Source organism: Mastomys coucha, unplaced genomic scaffold, assembly GCF_008632895.1.
Source record: "Mastomys coucha isolate ucsf_1 unplaced genomic scaffold, UCSF_Mcou_1 pScaffold22, whole genome shotgun sequence".
NCBI lineage: Eukaryota > Metazoa > Chordata > Mammalia > Rodentia > Muridae > Mastomys > Mastomys coucha.
Genome location: NW_022196905.1, coordinates 9,630,670 through 9,649,184, shown reverse-complemented (window position 1 = coordinate 9,649,184; position 18,515 = coordinate 9,630,670). Strand labels below are relative to the sequence as shown.

The following is an 18,515-nucleotide window of genomic DNA, read 5'->3' as shown; positions in this document are numbered from 1 at the left end:
CTCTCACCTCCCAGATATCTGGTGCATTCTGGAGGGTCCACCCAACCTTCTACCTCCTAGGTTGCCTGTTTCCATTCCTTCTCCTGGCCCTCAGGGCTTCAGTTATTTTCCCTCACCCAATACCAGATCAGGTTCCCCTCTCTCTTCCCACTCCTAGTCCACTTTCCCTCCCAGGCCCCTCCCTCCATCCCCACTTGTGATTGTTTTCTTCTCCCTTCAAAATGGGACTGAGGCATCCTCAGTTTGGCCCTTCAGCTTGTTGACCTTTTTAGTTCTGTAGACTGTATCTTGGGCATTGTGTACTTTTTTTTTTTCCTTTGGCTAATCTCTACTTATTAGTGAGTACATACCATGCATGTCCTACAAAAGGACAGTTTTAAGTAGGAATCATATGGTGAAGTAGATTGAAAGGGGGGACGTTATGACATTGTAATCACTGAGTGAGTATTAGCAGTAACAAAAGAAAACTAACGTAGTAAAGCAGAGCATAAAGTAAGGTTACGATTGGAACAGGAAATAGGAACTGGACAGACAGCGTAGGGACTGGATCCTGAAGGCACCACTTCCAGGAATGGCATTGGTTCTCTGGCCAGGAAAGCCAGAAGGGAGTTCTGGTTTGCTTACTTACTTATTTGTTTGTTTGTTTGTTTGTTTATATTCTTCTCTCATACAATATATCTTGACTGTAGCCTCCTCTCCCTACAGTCCTCTGAGCTTCCCCCCAGAATAACCAAGCTTAGGTAGAGAGTAAATTCAATGTAAACAGAAAGCTAGTGATAATATAATATAACAAGGGGACCAGATTCCAGTCCCAGCAAGCAACTTCAACCATGTGGCTCTGGCTTTAGAGTTCATAATAGGAGAGACTACTGGCATAATTGATGCTGGTTAGTTGAAGATAAGAGATTAGTGGTGGTTATGAAGAGAATCAGCATCACTGAGATGAAATTTAGGAAATGTTTTCTGAGAGCACAAAGAAGCCATGTTCTAAAGGTAGTTAAGGTTTCACCTTGGCTTCAACTGGACTTACAGTTAAGGAAGTGATTACAGTTAAGTGATTGAATGAATCTCAGATGAGATTTTGAACTTTGATCCTGGTTTTGAAGGTATGAAGGGGTCATGGAGAATACAGAGGCTTGGCACTGTGAGAGGCCACAGAAGGCCAGTGGTGAAGGTGCAGGCAGCTTCAGTTGCAGTTGATGGCCCAGGACTGAAGGGGTCATGCAAAGAAGTTGAGGCTTGGTACCATGAGGAGAGCCTATGAGAGGCTATTGGTGAAGCCTAGTTGCAGTGGAAGACCCCAGCATATTGGATCTGCCAGGACCATAGGATGGTCACCAAGAACAGCAACAGTTGTGGATTGGATCAACCTGAACTTAGAGTGCTACAGAGAGCAGAGCTGGACAAGAAATGCCAGCCCTTTGGAGGAACCCAGAAGATCATGTGTGGATACCAGACATTGAAACAAGAAGCTGTAACATTGAAGTTGCCTTAGAGACCCCAAGGTTTTCAAGATTCCAGAGCCATGGCCTATCTGCTGAGGAAAGCTCCTAACAGGGAGTGGAAAACAGCCCAGGAGAAAGATGTTTGTTGCAGTCAACAAAGATGAAAAAAGGTTTGGAGATCTGAAGACCACTTAGACATCAGACATGGAGATGCAGAGTTTGGAGTTTGCCCAACTGGTTTCCTGTCTTGCTTTGGTGATTACAGTTAACTGATTGGATGAATCTCAGAGGAGACTATGAACTTTGGACTTTTGCCATGGTCGAGACTGGTATAGACTAAGGTGACTTTGGAAGTTGGACTAAATGCACTTTTTTATTATGCTTTGGCTAGGTTTGGCCCCCATAAACTTATGTGTTTGAACAAGCCTATGGGGGCCAGGGAGTGGAATGTGGTGGTTTGAATATGCTTGTCGCAGGTAGTGGCACTATTAGGAGGCTTGGCCTTGTTAGAGTAGGTGTATCACTGTGGGTATGGGCTTTAATACCCTTGTCCTAACTGCCTGGAAGCCAGTCTTCTCCTGTTTGACTTTGAAACTAGATGTTGACTCCTTGCCTCCTTCTGCACCATGCCTACCTGGGTTCTGCCATGCTCCTGTCTTGATGATAATGGACTGAACCTCTGAACCTGTAAGCCAGCCCCAATTAAATATTGTCCTTATAAGAGTTGCTTTGGTCGTGGTGTCTGTTCACAGCAGTAAAACCCTAACTAAGACAAGCTGGATCATATAGTAGATTTACTTTTTGCTTTTTGTGGATTTTCCACACTGATTTCCAGAATAGCTAAACCTCATTTCAGTCCCATAAACAGTGTGTTAGTGTTGTTCCCTTTCCTTCATATCCTTTCTAGCATTTGCTATTGGTTGTATTGTTGATCTTTTCTATTCTGACAGGAGTCTGAGATGCTTGATTTGCATTTCTCTGATTTCTAAGGACAAAGAACAGTTCTTACCTATTTTTCTTTCTTCTTTTGATAACTTTGTTTAGATCTGGAGCTCAGGTAGGTCTCTGGAATAATTGTGCTGTTCTATTGATTTTGATTATTGTAGTCTGGATATTAGGATAGAACTCTTAATTTTTAGGAAACATACACAAGTACTAAAAGGTAATGGACATTAGGTGACAATTTCCATTGGTTTGAAAAATATTAGAGTGTGGTTTTATGATTAGATAGTGCTTAGTTTAGTGAAGTAAAAGGTTAACAATAGGCCAGGTGGTGGTGGCGCATGCCTTTAATCCCAGCACTTGGGAGGCAGAGGCAGGTGGATTTCTGAGTTCCAGGCCAGCCTGGTCTACAGAGTGAGTTCCAGGATAGCCAGGGCTACACAGAGAAACCCTGTCTCGGAAAAAAAAAAAAGGTTAACAATAGGAAAAACCGAAACAAGAGACTACTGGAGTTCTTTGCAGTATTACTATAACTTGTTAATTCATTTCAAATTATTTCATAATAAAGTTAGAACAAAATGCTGTCTTTCCCTCAAATGCTGAGAGTACCTATGGAGTATTTCATGCTCAAAGCTCTGCTTACAAGAAAAACAGTTATATGTGAGGTCTGTCTGTCTTTTTTTTTTCAGATTGATGTAAAAGTGACTTTAAATATTTACACAAAATAAATGAATGGAGAGTTAATTAATCCTTAAATATAACAATGTAAATATGGGACTTGATAGGGTTTTTTTAATCTCTGCAAAAATACCCTACAGTCCAAAGTCATAAATCATTTCTTAACAGAAGAATTAGGAAGAAAAGCATCCTGGAGGGCAGTCACCCCAGGCGTTCATCCCCTTACCTAACCAAATGACAGACCTCGAAGCAACTTCAAAGCTTCAAAAATAACTGGCTCTGACATGTACCAAGATTGGAGAACTATTCCCACAAGCCTGAAATAAATGCTTCACCTTTAAAGACGAGAACAAAAGAAGAGGCAGTATCGTGTTTCATAAGTGGAATTTAACAGTTGAATGGTTTACTCTATTTACCCATGATTTTTTTGCTACTTGGAGAAGTTGGGGAATGGAATCAAGCTTGTTTTCATGTTCACCCTTCCCTTCTTTCCTTCCCTCACCTCTTGTAGTGCTGTGGGAAGAATTAACTCTGTTACAACATTAGACATGACCAGGTGACAATGAAAGTCTTAGAGGCTTTCTTTCAGAGCTGTTATGATCAGACAGGCTAAATTTCACTTTATACTCTATAGTCTGGCATTCAAGGTCCTATATAGTTTGGTGGTAACATATTTTCCTTATTGCTTTGTAGAAATCGTCTTAAAACAGGCTTCTATTTATTTTACACTGAAGAAACTTTTGGTTATAATCACATAAAATTACCTCTATTTTCTAAATACTTACTAATATTTCTCTCTCTCCCTCTGTGTGTGTGTGTGTGCATGTGCATGCATGTTTAAATGCTGTATTTATTTCCTCTGGTGCATATATGTAGCTCAGGTGATAACATGTTGGAGTTGCTTCTCCTGCCGAGTGACTCCCAGGCATGGATCTCAGGTCTTCTGGTGTAGAGGTAAATGTCTTTACTGGATGAACTATTTAATTGTCCCTAGGAAGCCATTTCTTTTATTTTTTTTCAGTAATAGATTTAATTTTATTTTAAAAAGATCTATGAAAATCCCATAGATGATAAGCCTACCAGTGGCCACCCACAAAACAAAACAACCTCCAGTGATTTTTCCTTCCTCAGTAGTTCCCATCTTGGGATTAGGCCTCAGGAGCCAACCCCTTTTCACCTTTCAATTTGTACAGTTGGCCATAGTTTCATGTGTGGGATGGCTTTGGCAGCATTCCATACATAACTGCTCTATCCTGTAGTTCTTACCTTTTTTCTGCTCCTGATTCTGCAGTGTTTCCTGAGTCTTGGGTTAGAGGACATTGATAGAGATGGCCCATTTACCACTGAACACTCCGCCATTTATTCTCAGTTTTTCGATTAGTTTTGAATCTTTTTGTTAACATACCCACTCCAAAAAGCTTTTCTGATCAAGATTGAGAGTGTAACTAATCTATGTGTCTAGACATAAATATTGAGAAGCTAGTTTAGCATGACCATTTAGGAAAACAATAGTTAGTGATTTCCCCTAGGCATCTGACCTCCGCAGTCATAGGCTTTTGAATAGGTTTACAAAACTGGGCATGTGATCTTAAATCCAATCAATTGGGGTTGATTGCCCCAATAACTATCATGCCAGTGTTTTACCAGTGGGCACGTCTCACCTGGCAGGTCCTAGAAGGTCAGTATTTTAGCAGAAGGGCCCAGCACTGGATAAGGTCATTGATATACCTTCCTCAGCAACCTGCATACCACCTTCTGGCACCATGAAAGCTAGCCAGTAGGTAGAGAGTTTCCAGATCAGTTGGAAATTGATTTATCTATGTCCTAATAACCAAAGTGTGCAATGTATTCAAAAATAATGTGTCAAGAACCAGCTTCAGCTTGGAAAAGGGGTCCTGAGGAATGGGGTATCTGGGAGCAGTGAAAAGAACGTCTCAAAGTCAATCATGGGTTACAAGCTGACAGCTTTGTGTTCCGCTCCTGTGGGCTTTCTACATAGCTCATCAAGATAGGTCAGCTCTTGAAGATCAAAGCCCAGTCTTTAATTTACATATCAGTTCAATTGTCCACTCCAGGTTCCCTTTTGATTATCCCACAAATCAACATTTTATGACTTTAGCTCCTTTATTCTTAGAAAAGGCAGCAAGTACATTTGTTAACATAGCAATTGAAATCAGAGATCTCTCTGACTTTGTAAGCATAGACAATAAGCTAGCTGGGTGGGACACTGTCCTGAAATTACCATTCCTGCAACACCTGGGCCTAAATTCACTCTGTCCCAGGCTGACCTTGAACTCAGGATCTGCCTGCCTTTGTATCTGGCTCATTGTGCAGTTGGCTCTGTTCTTTTAGGTCTGTGAAGCCCCTCATGTAATTCATATTGCATTCTAATATTTTGCATAGTTGAGAAATCCTATTTATATATTTTTGAACTCATGCTCTTAGAGTTCTTTCCACAGCCTTAAAGGCTTTCCTGAAGGTCATAGCATTTGCTCTTTTGCTAAGGACATTAGATACACCCTTGCCTCCTGGGCTTGTGCTGTCTCTGATTATCATGGAATAATTAATTACCCCGGCAGAGAGGACATTCCCTATAACCTTGGCAGGGAGAACATTTTCCAAAGGAGGAAAATAAAGTTATATATATATATATATATATATATATATATATATATATATATATGTGTGTGTGTGTGTGTGTGTGTGTGTGTGTGTGTGTGTGTGTGTTTATATATTTATATATTTATATTTATACAAGCAAGCCTCATGCCTAGCAATCATCAACACTTGTGGAGGCCCATGCTTGCTATGCTCTGGGGTGGGAACTGTGTTATGTCATCCCTTCCACAGTGGCCATGCAGGACTTACCAATAAGGTCTTGCTGTCTACTTCTTACTATCTAGTTCTGGTGGGCAACTAAAAGCAGTGGCAATTTTTTCCTGCTATTTTGGTGCCTTTTATTGCTTCTCTCAGCAATAACTCACAGTGAATGATCCTGTATGTGGCATGGAGATTTTCATTTGCTAACCCATGTATTCTGAGGGCAATGTTGCCTTCCAGCCAGGGCTCCTCTGTTAAAACTCCTTAAAAAAAAGTTTTGCTTTAATTTTTATGTGTGTGTGTGTGTGTGTGTGTGTGTGTGTTTGCCAGTTGCATGTGGGTGCCTGTAAAGCCCACAAGAGGATATCACATCTCTTAGAGCTTATAAGCCACCCTCCATGGATATTGGAAATGAAAGTTGGGTCCTCTAGAAGAGCAGAAAGTCCCCTAAACTGCCATATCATCTCTCCAGCCCCCAAAGTAGCCCCTTTAAAAGGTATTACCTTGTTTCCACTGGGTTTCTTCATACCTCCTTAGTTTTGGTTAGCTCACCTCCTGTGCACTCCCTTCTCCATTCCCTTACTTTCATCCCTGCATAAATCTTAAACTCTAGCATACCCTCTATGTTGCTTTATGTCACTTGTGTTCTCCTAAATTCTCTATTTTACTCAAGTAGCATAATTGTAGATTTCTATATAGCTTTTACATACACTCTTTACTTTGGCTCATCCTCCTCCTGTCCCCTTATTACCCTCCCGTCCCCAGTATCTGAACCTTTCTATCTCTAGGATTTAGTTTCATTTAGACTTTACTTTTCTTTTTCAAATCTCCACAATTTACTTTTATTTTGCCAATATTTTACTATTTCCCACCCTTTATTATGTCTCTTCTAAATGATTCTTTTCCACTTTGCTGCTTTCTGTATGTATCACAGTTAAACACATAGAAGAGTTGAAGCTAAGATACATTTATGAGAGAGAATACATGGCATTTGTCTTCTGAGGCATGTGCAACCTTATGTAACAGTATAATTGTTTTCCTTTCTATCCATCTGTGATTTTGTGAATTCATTTTCCCTTTCAGCTTGGTATACTAGGAAGCTATGTCTAATCACCTGTGGTTCACATACTTCCTCTTTAACATTATGCATTTCTGTTTTACTGTTTCAGTCTGTGTGCTTTGTCTTCCCAACAATCTATAATCTCTGAAAGAGGAGCTACTGTATATGCCAGAGTCTAGCCATTTAAAGCTGAATTGTCTTTTAGTACCCTTTGAATATTTGTTACCTAATATAGACTAAACATTTTAAATTTTGTATGATTACTTTCTAAAACCTAGTGAAAATTGAAACAATTGTTAGCACATTGGAATGGAAGTATTTCTTTTTCTAGGAACAATTGAAAAAATATAAAGAGACCATTAGTTTTTGCTATGTGCATGTGGTGTTTATATCTATATGAAAAGGCCAGAGGCTAATGATGGGTGTCTTCTATTGCTCTCCATGTTATATTTTAAGGCAAGATCTACTGCTGAATTGGAGCTTACTGCTGTGTATGCTGGCTGTCCCTGAGGTTATGGATGTTTACTGCTGTGCACAGCTTTTATATGTGTACTAGGAGTCTGAACTTGGGTCTTCATGCTTGTGTGGCAAGCAGTTTACTTACTGAAGCATCTCTCCAATCTGTAAATAAATGCATCTTTAATAAAGAAAATTATCAGCTCAACATTTTGCTCAACTTAATAATGTCCTTAATGAGATGGAACTATAACTCAGTGGAAGAACCCTTGCCTAATATACCCATGTCCCTGGGTTCAGGCCGTGCTACTGTAGTATATCAAACAAACATACAACAAATAAAGGTCAGGCATGATTGGTACACCTGAAACTTGAGTTTCTGGGGTTAACACAGGAAGATTGTGATCTCACACCTGGTTGGACTACATAGTAAGACACTATCTCAAGAAACCAATAACATAGAAAACTGTTTGGGAAGAAGTTGGGGGAAGATAGGAGAGGGTAATGGAGAAAGCAGGGAATGACTATGATCATGGTCCATTTATACACGTATGAAAATTATATAAGGTATTAAGTTAATTTATATAATTACTGTATACTAGTAAAACGTGAATGCCCTAATTAAATATTGATACTAGTGAAATAACTTTCCACAATATTCTTTGGGTAGTTTGGCAATTTTGATTGTCAACTTGACACAATCTGTGATCACATGGGAAGATGGTCTTACTGCCCTTACAGTCTACATTGCCTGAACTTGACTACTTCTGCAGGGGATTATCTTTTTTTTTTAAACAAGGGACTTTCTTGATTGCAGTAATCAAGGCGAGAAGACACACTCTGCTGTGGGTGGCACCATTTCCTGGGCTTGGGTTCTAGAACATATTAAAAAGGAGAAAGCCAGCAGAGTATCAAACACATGTGCATTCACTCTCTCTCTGCTCTGAGTGTAAATGTGATCAGCTGTGTCAAGTTACTGTGTCCTCATCTTCCTTAAAATTATGGATTGTAACCTAATAAACCTTTTCCCCCTTAAGTTGCTTTTATTAGCTACCCCCCCCCCATCAGCATCTGAAAAGGGAGCTTAGGTAATATAATAAAACACCTGCCATTTTTTATAGACTATAGAATACTAAATACCATTTCACAGGAAGGAGAGTTTGACTGTTTTGGTCCATGATTGATCCTGTTGCCGTGGGCCTCTAGTGAAGAGCATATCATGGCAGAAGCACGAGGCAAACAAAACTATTCACCTCTTGTCAGAAAGTAGGGAAAAGTGGGAAGGTCTGAGACTTCCACAGATCTTTCACAGGCCTGAAGACCTCCTTCTAGACCACACCTCTTAAAGGTTCTGCCACCTTCCAGGAATACCATGCACGGGAGCAAGCCTTCACCCACCAGGGGATCATTGGTTTAAGCTATATCACTGAGCATAGATCTATATGATCATAGTTACTTTCTCTCTGCACATGACTTCTCTTATGCTGTTGTTGAAATCAACAACTCATATCATTGTCCTGTCTTTGAAGCCTTTCTGTCTGTCTGTTGTCATTGGTCTTCTTCAATTTCATTGAGTTATGTCCAGGCATAAATTTATTTTTTCTTTTTAAATTCTGCTTTGGATTTTTTGAGCTTCTTGAATGTGTACTAATTGTGAATAATGTGTAAAATCTTAGTGTCATTTTTGAATTTTGACTTTATCTCTCATCTTTTCCTTTTATTGAATAGTATGGAATAATAATTGGACAAACTGTGGAATATCTCACCCTATGAATCCTAAGCTACTTTAAACTGGCTTACTTTCTAAATTTTTCTAGCCTTTTAATTTGTAATTATTTCATTTGACTCCTAAATTTCAAGCTTTATTTTCTCTAAAGTTTATTGAGTCTTTTCTTCAGTAGAGTCATATGCCCCTAAACAATGGGCATATATTCTGAGAAATGGATTCATAGGGTGGACATCATATAGTGCACCTTCATGGAAACAGCTAGCTAAGCTCTAACTAGGCTGTAGAATAGTATTTGGGATCACCATATACATGTGGTCCATTATTGACCAGGATATAACTGCAGTGCACAATATAATTTGCTTTTCTAAGCAGTGTTTTCAAGCTTAGTTTTCACTTTTTAGATAGAAGTTGAACAGTTTATGCTCACTCTTCACTCTTCTTTATGCTCTTTCCTTTTTTCTTTTAATACTTTGTTTCCAGTAAGGTTTTTTGTTTTTGTTTTTATCAGAAATAGACCCAAAAAATGATTGGTTAGAACACCTGCATCTGCTGTTTAAGTAGGAGGCTAGACTAGCTATCAATTTGAATTAGTACCCTGTTTCATGTTTGTCTCTGTTTCTGTCTCCCACTCCCTTTCTCCAGTCCAGCCTAACCTATATACACATTAACACTTAAGATTACTATTCTAAGCCAAATTGTCACTCTTGGCTTTCAGTACTGGATGCTGCTGACAAGCTGGAGAACTGATGTTTGTTTATTTATTTATTACTTATTACCTTTTTGCAAATCCACAACCACGACATATTGCTGCTAGGAAAGAGATAAGGTTGACTTTCTCAAGTATCAATGGTAGAACATAAAGCCTTTAAAAGGATGTTAGAATATCTTTGTTTAACTGGTTCTCTTTCTTTCTTTCTTTCTCTGTTTCTTTCTCTGTTTCTTTCTTTCTTTCTTTCTTTCTTTCTTTCTTTCTTTCTATTCATGAGTGTTTAGTTTTAGCTAGATAATGGCAATGTTGATTATAATAATTCATATGAGCAATTGATCACTTATGCCTGTTAATAACTTATAATCATTGTATATATTATTAAATAAGTATCACATTAATGTTGTAAATTTAGTATATGATTGTTTATCTACCAGTTATAGATAAACCTTTGAAGAAGTTATTGCTTAATAGTGTAACAATATTGATTTTTACCACATCTAGCAGTTACTTATGAAAAAATTACAGCAGCCTGTCTTTCTTTATTGACAGCTAACTAGCTCTTAGGATTGTGAGTGGAAAAGAGGAGTGAGAGCCTTCTCTGCTGCCTCAGAGGCTCTAATAGAGAAGAGGAGGCATCGTGATTGTGAGTGGAAGAGGAGGGTACCTACAATTTCTTATTTTTCTCTGTTTGTTTGACATTTTAGATTATGTGACCATCAGGCTGAGGAGATAGCTCAGTCTATAAAATGCTTGCTGTGCAAATATCAAGTCCAGAAACCAGTCCCTGGAACCCAAGTGAAGAGTCAGGTGTAGTAGTTCACACTTAGAATCCCAGTGCTTAGGGGATACAGGTAGGTAGATACCTGGAACTCAAGTTTATTGGCCTGTCAGCCTAGCTTATATGGTGAGCTATGGATTCCAGTGAACCATCCTGTCTTTAAAAGGAGCACAGGTCCTTAGGAATAACGTCCAAGGTAAGCCTCTGGCTTTTGGACATACTCTTACACACACAAATGTGCCTGCATACACATATACAGCAAATTTGTCTTTTTGAAGTAATATATAATCAATTTAGACATATTGGAAATATGTGCTTCAGCACAGATCTAGATATTTAAATATTAGAACAATCAAGTCTTAATAAATCTCAGACAATTAAATTTTTATAAGTAAAACAAGGGGTAACAAATTCAACTTTGAATGGTTAATATATTGTGGTGGTATCAGGGTGATAAAGAGGTTTTAATAGAGAAACTTGTATTTAGTTTATGTGATTATTGCTTTGGAAACACTAGGTGGTGCAATTGTGCAAGGACCATATAATGATTTTTTTTTTTTTTTTTTTGGTTTGTGGTGTGTGTGCCACGATTTTAGTTTGAAGAAAATTTGGAAATAAGAATTCTCAAAATACCCAAGTAGAATTAGGGAATATTTCTCTTCTACTGATTGGTCAGGGATTCAGGTAGGGACTGTCTTATGATTTAGATAACAGATGTCTCAGGGTATCTGTATATCACACTTGAAGATCTAACTACATCCTTTAAACAACTGGCCCCATTTGACTTTCCATGAATAACTATTGTGTACTCTTTGTCTAAAATTCTATAAATTTACTCTGCTACTCCAAATAATTCTAAAATATCCTGATTTGAGTAATTGTTATAATTACTTAATATATAATTATATTACTAGGTATTATTATATCAAATAAGTCATTATCAAATCAGATTTGCAACCTAGCTTTCCACTTCTAGATTTGGTTGTCTTTCATACATGAAGAAAAGTCTTGTTAGATAGGCATGGTGGCGTACGCCTTTAATCCCAGCACTCAGGAGGCAGAGGTGGATGGAGCTCTGTGAGTTTGAGGCCAGCCTGGTCTCATAGTGAGTTCCAGGACAGCCAGGACTATATAATAGAAAGACCCTGCCTCAACAATAAAAAAAACAAATGGAAAAAAACCTGGACAAATAAAACAAATACAAAAAATTGCATTCCTGTATATAAGTTTAGGACATCAAGTTATTAAATTGAAGAGGACAATTTCTAAAATGAGGAGTAACTTGTTGGTTTATATGTAGAACTAAGGAGAAATGAAGAAGATGCTACTGCTTAGATAATAAAAAGCCTTGAGTCTTAATTCTGGATTTTTTTTAAAGTTCCTTTCCACCTGCAAATGTAGTCCTATTTGTAAATTAAAAGTTGTATATGTCTTCCATTGATTTCATGAATGATGTTGTATTGGTTACCTTTAGATGTTTTTAATATTTGGAAGCACAAAATGAGGCCATCTTGCCTCTTGTTGTTTCTATTGTTGAGTTGTTATATTGTCCATTTTTCTTCTTACATAGTTTTACTATGTTGGCTTGGAGCTTAAATGCTGGAATTAGAGGCATGCTCTGTCTTGACCAACTGCCTTGCTATTTTAAGACACTCGTCGATAATCATAAAGAATCAGAACCAGTTTAAGTGCTTCATTCAGCTGTCATAATTGACAGGAACACACAAGGTATGTCTATTATCATGTTGTTTTCCTGTGAATTAGATGCTCTGTCAGATACAGAGTCAACACTGACTTCACTTATTTTTCTTTTTTTTTCTTTTATTTTTTTTATTAGATATTTTCTTTATTTACATGTAAATTTCTCCTTTCCCAGTTTCCCCTCCAAAAAACAAAGAAACAAACAAAAACGACAAAAACAAACCCCTGTTGCCTCCCCCCTCCCCATGCCTGCCACCCCACCCTCTCCCACTTCTTATTTTTCATTGATGAATTTGGGTGCTGGGCATCAAAGTTATGGTCAGGCTCTGCTAGGCATGTACTCTACCTCCAGACCTCACTAATATAGTTAGACAGCTTATAGTACTATCCCAGAATCCACATGGAAGAAGGAGAGAACCGACTCCTACCCATTCTTCTCTGACCTTCACATGTGTGCTATGGGATGCAGAGATGCATACAAACGTAATAAATATTTTAAAAATATGAACTCATTTATTGCAGACAATGTTCTAGCTTCTTTCAATTATCTCTTTAGTATATTATTCCCAGTAAGTATTGGAGGAGGTTGAAAGAAATGTTATTATCCTTTATTCTGTGAAACAAATATGTGTTTGTACAGATTCAGACACATTCCTCAGAGACTGTGGAGGAGTACTTTTAAGTCCATGCAATTGGGACATGGCTTATTTGGTTACATTTTAATTATTTAATTCATATAAAGTTATTATATAATTAATATAAAATTAATATATCTTAATTTTATATTTATACCAATTTTTGTTGAAATGTTTGTGATATAATGTACTTATAATTTCATATAATTAATATTTTAACAGTATTGGTTTAGTATTTGAGTCATGTAAGCCACTTTAGGTAAAATATTTCAGAAACAATTGTGGAATTGAAAAATCACTACTTTTATAGTAGTTGGCAACCTTTATAAAATGACTGGATGTTTCTGCAGAGATGTCCATCATCAGAATTACCACTATTTAATAGCACCCATGTTAGCTACATTAGCCAGAGGCTGAATAGCCATGAAAATGGGAGTAACCTCTGACCTCAGAAATCATTCTTTTAAAAGAGGATTGAAACATGGTGATAGGAAATTTGAATTGCTCTTCCAGCTGCAGTGTTTGTTCTGTGAATGCTTAATTTATTTTAGAGTTATACTTGTGCCTCCAAAGCTGTCAGTCTTGTAGAGCATCAATTTCACTTGAGGAAGTGGAGCAAAACTTCCTTTTCAGGCCTGTATTATTGAATGCAGTATTCAGGCTTCAAATAGTTTCATTTAGGTAGGACATATAGTCTCAAGAGTGGGAATCCTCACATTTGACACGCTCTGTTAAATCTATAGCTCATTCCATCTCCATTGCTATGCAGACACTTGTTTTGGATAATCCTTTTAATGACTATAACTTAACTTCTTAGCTATGTAGAGGCCTGGTAGACTGTGGAGGGGTGTGTGTGTGTGTGTGTGTGTGTGTGTGTGTGTGTGTACATGTGTATGTTTTTGATGTAGGGGTATGTATAGATGTATATGTACATTATTAAAATTTAGGCTTTGTAAAGAATTAGGGTTTGTATTCTGTATGTATGAGTTTCTTTAGCTATTTAGAAGATAATCTTTGCAAGCTGCATGTAATAACTCAGTAAGCCTTATGTTTGTGTGCAGGGAGTTGCACTTAGAATACTCATTAAGATGATAAACGGTTACTGCTGATCTTACATCCTGACTGAAAAGTTAAACCAAAGAGATTTGAGAATAATATAAAAAGCAAGTTGGTTTGTAGTTTCATTAGTTTGAAGTTATCAGCTAGTTCATATTCCTTTGTTTTTTTTTTATATGAACCTTATAGTCTTGTCTTTAACATTTAATAGTGACTTGGTTGGTGTAAGAGAGAGAAAGAAAGAGGGAGGGAGAGAGAGGGGAGGAAGAGGGGAGAGAAAGAGAGAGCAAGAGGAGAGGGAGAATAGAAATGTAGAACTTGAAGGTGAGGGGAAATAAAGGCCTTTATTCTGAAGTTTAATATGTGCTATTCTATTTTTAATAAAGATCAATGATTTTTATAGACAAGATAAGCTGTTATTGGGGGATAGTTATTTGTGAAAGTTATCAGTATGTTTTTAAACATTATATAATTAAAATGTAGAATGAAAATCTGTGATCATAACTTCATTATATGCTATATTGTGTTATACATATTTATGCAGTTTTGAAAGTCACATAATACCATACCATATTGTGTTGTTTTATAAATCTTGTTAATTAGAACAGCGTGTTTGTATGCCATTAAGGGAAAAAAAATCACAAAATATAACTGAAACTTCTTTGAATCAAAGTGCTTGAGTCTTAGTAGAGCCAATGAAAAACAAATACAGAATTTAATTATATGTATTTAGGAAAGCATATAATATATGTTATTCTAGATTGACTTCCTTTAGTATTTTGTATGAAACAGATACCCGATTATTAGCACATAGAATATAAAATATCCTTACCTCTTTTTTTTCACTCACCCTTTAGTGTCTCTTTATGTGTGAAGGTTTGAATGTCTTTTCAGCAGCAAGTCTGTTTCCTTAGCCAACCATAAGAGGGGGCTTCTACACCAGCAAGCTACTTTCTTAGAAGAGTACATATAATTATCTCCTCTGAAGGTGATCATTTCGTGCAAAGAACTTTCTGATTCCATTCTTATTAAATTCATTTGAATAATTTTATTTGACTGGTGGCTAATACGCTGACCTTATAGGAATTTAAACAATCTAGTTACTGAAAAACCAAATATTTTAAAGATTAAGAGAATGAATATTTGTGTCTATTCATTATGTATAAGTGTAATTAGTAAACTAAATGTTATTTAGTGAACTAAAGAGTGTTTCTGTTTTATTTCTGTTGTCTTAAATATACTTCTGTAGACTAATCTTAAGGCACTGAAATAATGCTATAAAAAGTGGTTGCTACGTGATCTATAAAATTTAATTGTGTGGTCCCCATCTGAGCCCCAGAGCTAAGGGTGTCCCACATCCCTCTTTACCCAAATCCTGCCTGGGGAGAGCTGGTCTTCCAGGAGTGCTCCCACTCCTAAGCCCAGAGGTGAGATTACCACTTTCATTCCAATAACTCTCCAAAGAGAGACCCACCAGGAGTGCACAGGACACAGGAACAGTGGAGCAACTGGGGACAGGATCCTTCTGGTTTCCATCTGCGCCCAGAGCTAAGGATGTTTCACAGCCCTCCATAACCAAATCACTCCCAAGAGAGAGCTGATCTCTCCTGGAGTGCTGATACACCTAAGATCACAAGCTCATAGGCCCACAGGAGGGACAAGCAACAGTCAGAGACAGCAAGACCAGCTAACACCAGAGATAACTAGATGGAGAGAGGCAAGAGCAAGAACCTAAGCAACAGAAACCAAGGCTACCTGGCATCATCAGAACCCAGTTCTCCCACCACAATAAGTCCTGGATACCCCAAACACACTGGAAAAGCAAGATTTGGATTTAAAAATCACATCTCATGATGATGATAGAGGACTTTAAGAAGGACATAAATAACTTCCTTAAAGAAATACAGGACAACACGGAAACAGATAGAAGCCCTTAAAGAGAAAATGAAAATCCCTTAAAGAAATACAGGAAAACACAACTAAACAGGTGAAGGAATTGAACAAAACTATCCAAGATTTAAAAACAGAAATCGAAACAATAAAGAAATCACAAAGGGAAATAGCCCTGGAGATAGAAAACCTGGGAAAGAGATCAGGAGTCATAGATATAAGCATCACCAACAGAATACAAGAGATAGAAGAGAGAATCTCAGGTGCAGAAGATACCATAGAAAACATTGACACAACAGTCAAAGAAAATGCAAAATGCAAAGAGCACCTAACCCAAAACTTCCAGGAAATTCAGGACACAATGAGAAGACCACACCTAACGATAATAGGTAGAGAAGAGAGCAAAGATTCCCAACTTAAATGGCTGTATTAGTCAGGGTTCTCAGAAGTTATTGTAGTCTCTATGTAGTAAAGGAATTTATTGATGACTTACAGTCTGTAGTCCAACTCCCAACAATCAACTCCCAACAATGGTTGGCAGCAGCTGTGAATGGAAGTCAGAGGATCCAGCAATTGCTCAGTCCCACAAGGCAAGCAGATGAAGCAGAGCAAACTTTCCTTCTTCCAATGTCTTTATATAGGTCTCCAGCAAAAGGTGTGGCCCAGGTTAAAGGTGTGTGTTACCACACCTTTAACCCCAGGTGACTCTGCTTGAACTAGTAGATCTTCCAGTCTTAATCTTCTAGGATTCATAGCCACTATGCCACCACACCTTTAATCTCAGATGATCTTGAACTCATAGATCTTTCTATCTTAATCCTCTGGGATTCATAGCCACTATACCTCAAGATCTCCATTCCAAGATTCAGGTCGGAAACTTGTATCTCTCAGCCTCCAGATTAGGGCCACAGGTGAGCCTTCTAATTCTGGATTGTAGTTCATTTCAGATATAGTCAAGTTGACAATCAGGAATAGCCACTACAAGGGCCAATAAATATCTTCAACAAAATTATAGAAGAAAACCTCCCTAACTCAAAGAAAGAGATGCTCATAAACATACAAGAAACCTACAGACCTCTAAATAGGCTGGACCAGAAAAGAAATTCCTCCTGTCACATAATAATCAAAACACCAAATGCACAAAACAAAGAATATTAAAAGCAGTAAGGGAAAAAGGTCAAGTAACATATAAAGGCAAAACCTATCAGACTTCTCACTAGAGACTGTGAAAGCTAGAAGATCCTGGGCCGATGTCATACAGACCCTAAGAGAACACAAATGCCAGCCCAGGCTACTATACCCAGCAAAACTCTCAATGAGCATAAATGGAGAAAACAAGATATTCCATGTCAAAACCAAATTTACACAATAGCTTTCCACAAATTCAGCCCTACAATAGATGGAAAACTCCAACACAAGAAGGGAAACTACACCCTAGAAAAAGCAAGAAAGTAATCTTTCAACAAACAAAAGAAGATAGCCACACAAACATAATTCAATCTCTAACAACAAAATTAACAGGAAGCAACAATCGCTATTCCTTAATATATCTTAATATCAATGAACTCAATTCCCTAATAAAAAGACATAGATTAACAGACTGGATACACAATCAGGATCTAGTATTTTGCCGCATACAGAAAATGCACCTCAGTAACCCCAAGAATTCCACCAGAGAACTCCTACAGCTGATAAACAACTTCAGCAAAGTGGCTGGATATACAATTAACTCAATCAAATCAGTAGCCTTCTTCTACTCAAAGGATAAACAGACTGAGAAAGAAATTAGGGAAATGACACCCTTCACAATAGTCACAAATAATATAAAATACCTTGGTGTGACTCTAACCAAGCAAATAAAAGATTTGTATGACAAGAACTTCAAGTCTCTGAAGAATTTGAAGAAGTTCTCAGAAGATGGAGAGATCTCCCATGATCATATATTATAGGATTAATATAATAAAAATGGCCATCTTGCCAAAAGCAATCTATAGATTCAATGTAATCCCCATCAAAATTCCAAATGAATTCTTCATAGACTTAGAAAGAACAATTTGCAAGTTCACTTGGAATAACAAAAAACCCAGGCTAGTGAAAACTATTCTCAACAATAAAAGAACCTCTGGTGGAATCACCATCCCTCACCTCAAGCTGTATTACAGAGCAATCATGATAAAAACTGCATGGTATTGGTACAGAGACAGGCAGGTAGATCAATGGAACAAAATGCAAGACCCAGAAATGAACCCACACACCTATGGTCACTTGATCTTTGACAAAGGAGCTAAAACCATCCAGTGGAAGAAAGATAGCATTTTCAGCAAATGGCGCTGGTTCAACTGGAGGTTAGCATGGAGAAGAATGCAAATTGATCCATTCTTATCTCCTTGTACAAAGCTCTAGTCCAAGTGTATCAAGGACCACCACATAAAACCAGATACACTGAAACTAATAGAAGAGAAAGTGGGGAAGAGCTTCGAACACGTGGGCACAGGGGAAAAATTCCTAAACTGAACACCAATGGCTCATGATCTCAAATCAAGAATTGACATCGAACTGAGTGCAGGGTCCCCAGTGAAGGAATTAGAGAAAAGACCAATGGAGCTTAGGGGTTTG

General features: G+C 37.7%; 1 protein-coding gene across 5 annotated transcripts in view; it reads left to right on the top strand.

Moving 5' to 3' along the window:
- Wdpcp (WD repeat containing planar cell polarity effector) overlaps positions 1 to 18,515 on the top strand; it is a 314,567-nt gene that overhangs the window by 28,020 nt on the left and 268,032 nt on the right. Inside the window, exon 2 of one of the 5 annotated variants that reach the window (XM_031342541.1) lies at positions 10,389 to 10,482. The exons of 3 other annotated variants lie outside the window; for them this stretch is intronic. The gene's annotated coding sequence lies outside the window, so the exon portion shown is untranslated. Of the gene's footprint in view, positions 1 to 10,388; positions 10,483 to 10,516; positions 10,691 to 18,515 lie in introns of those variants that run through there. One more of the 5 variants, XM_031342543.1, reaches the window with a different exon arrangement.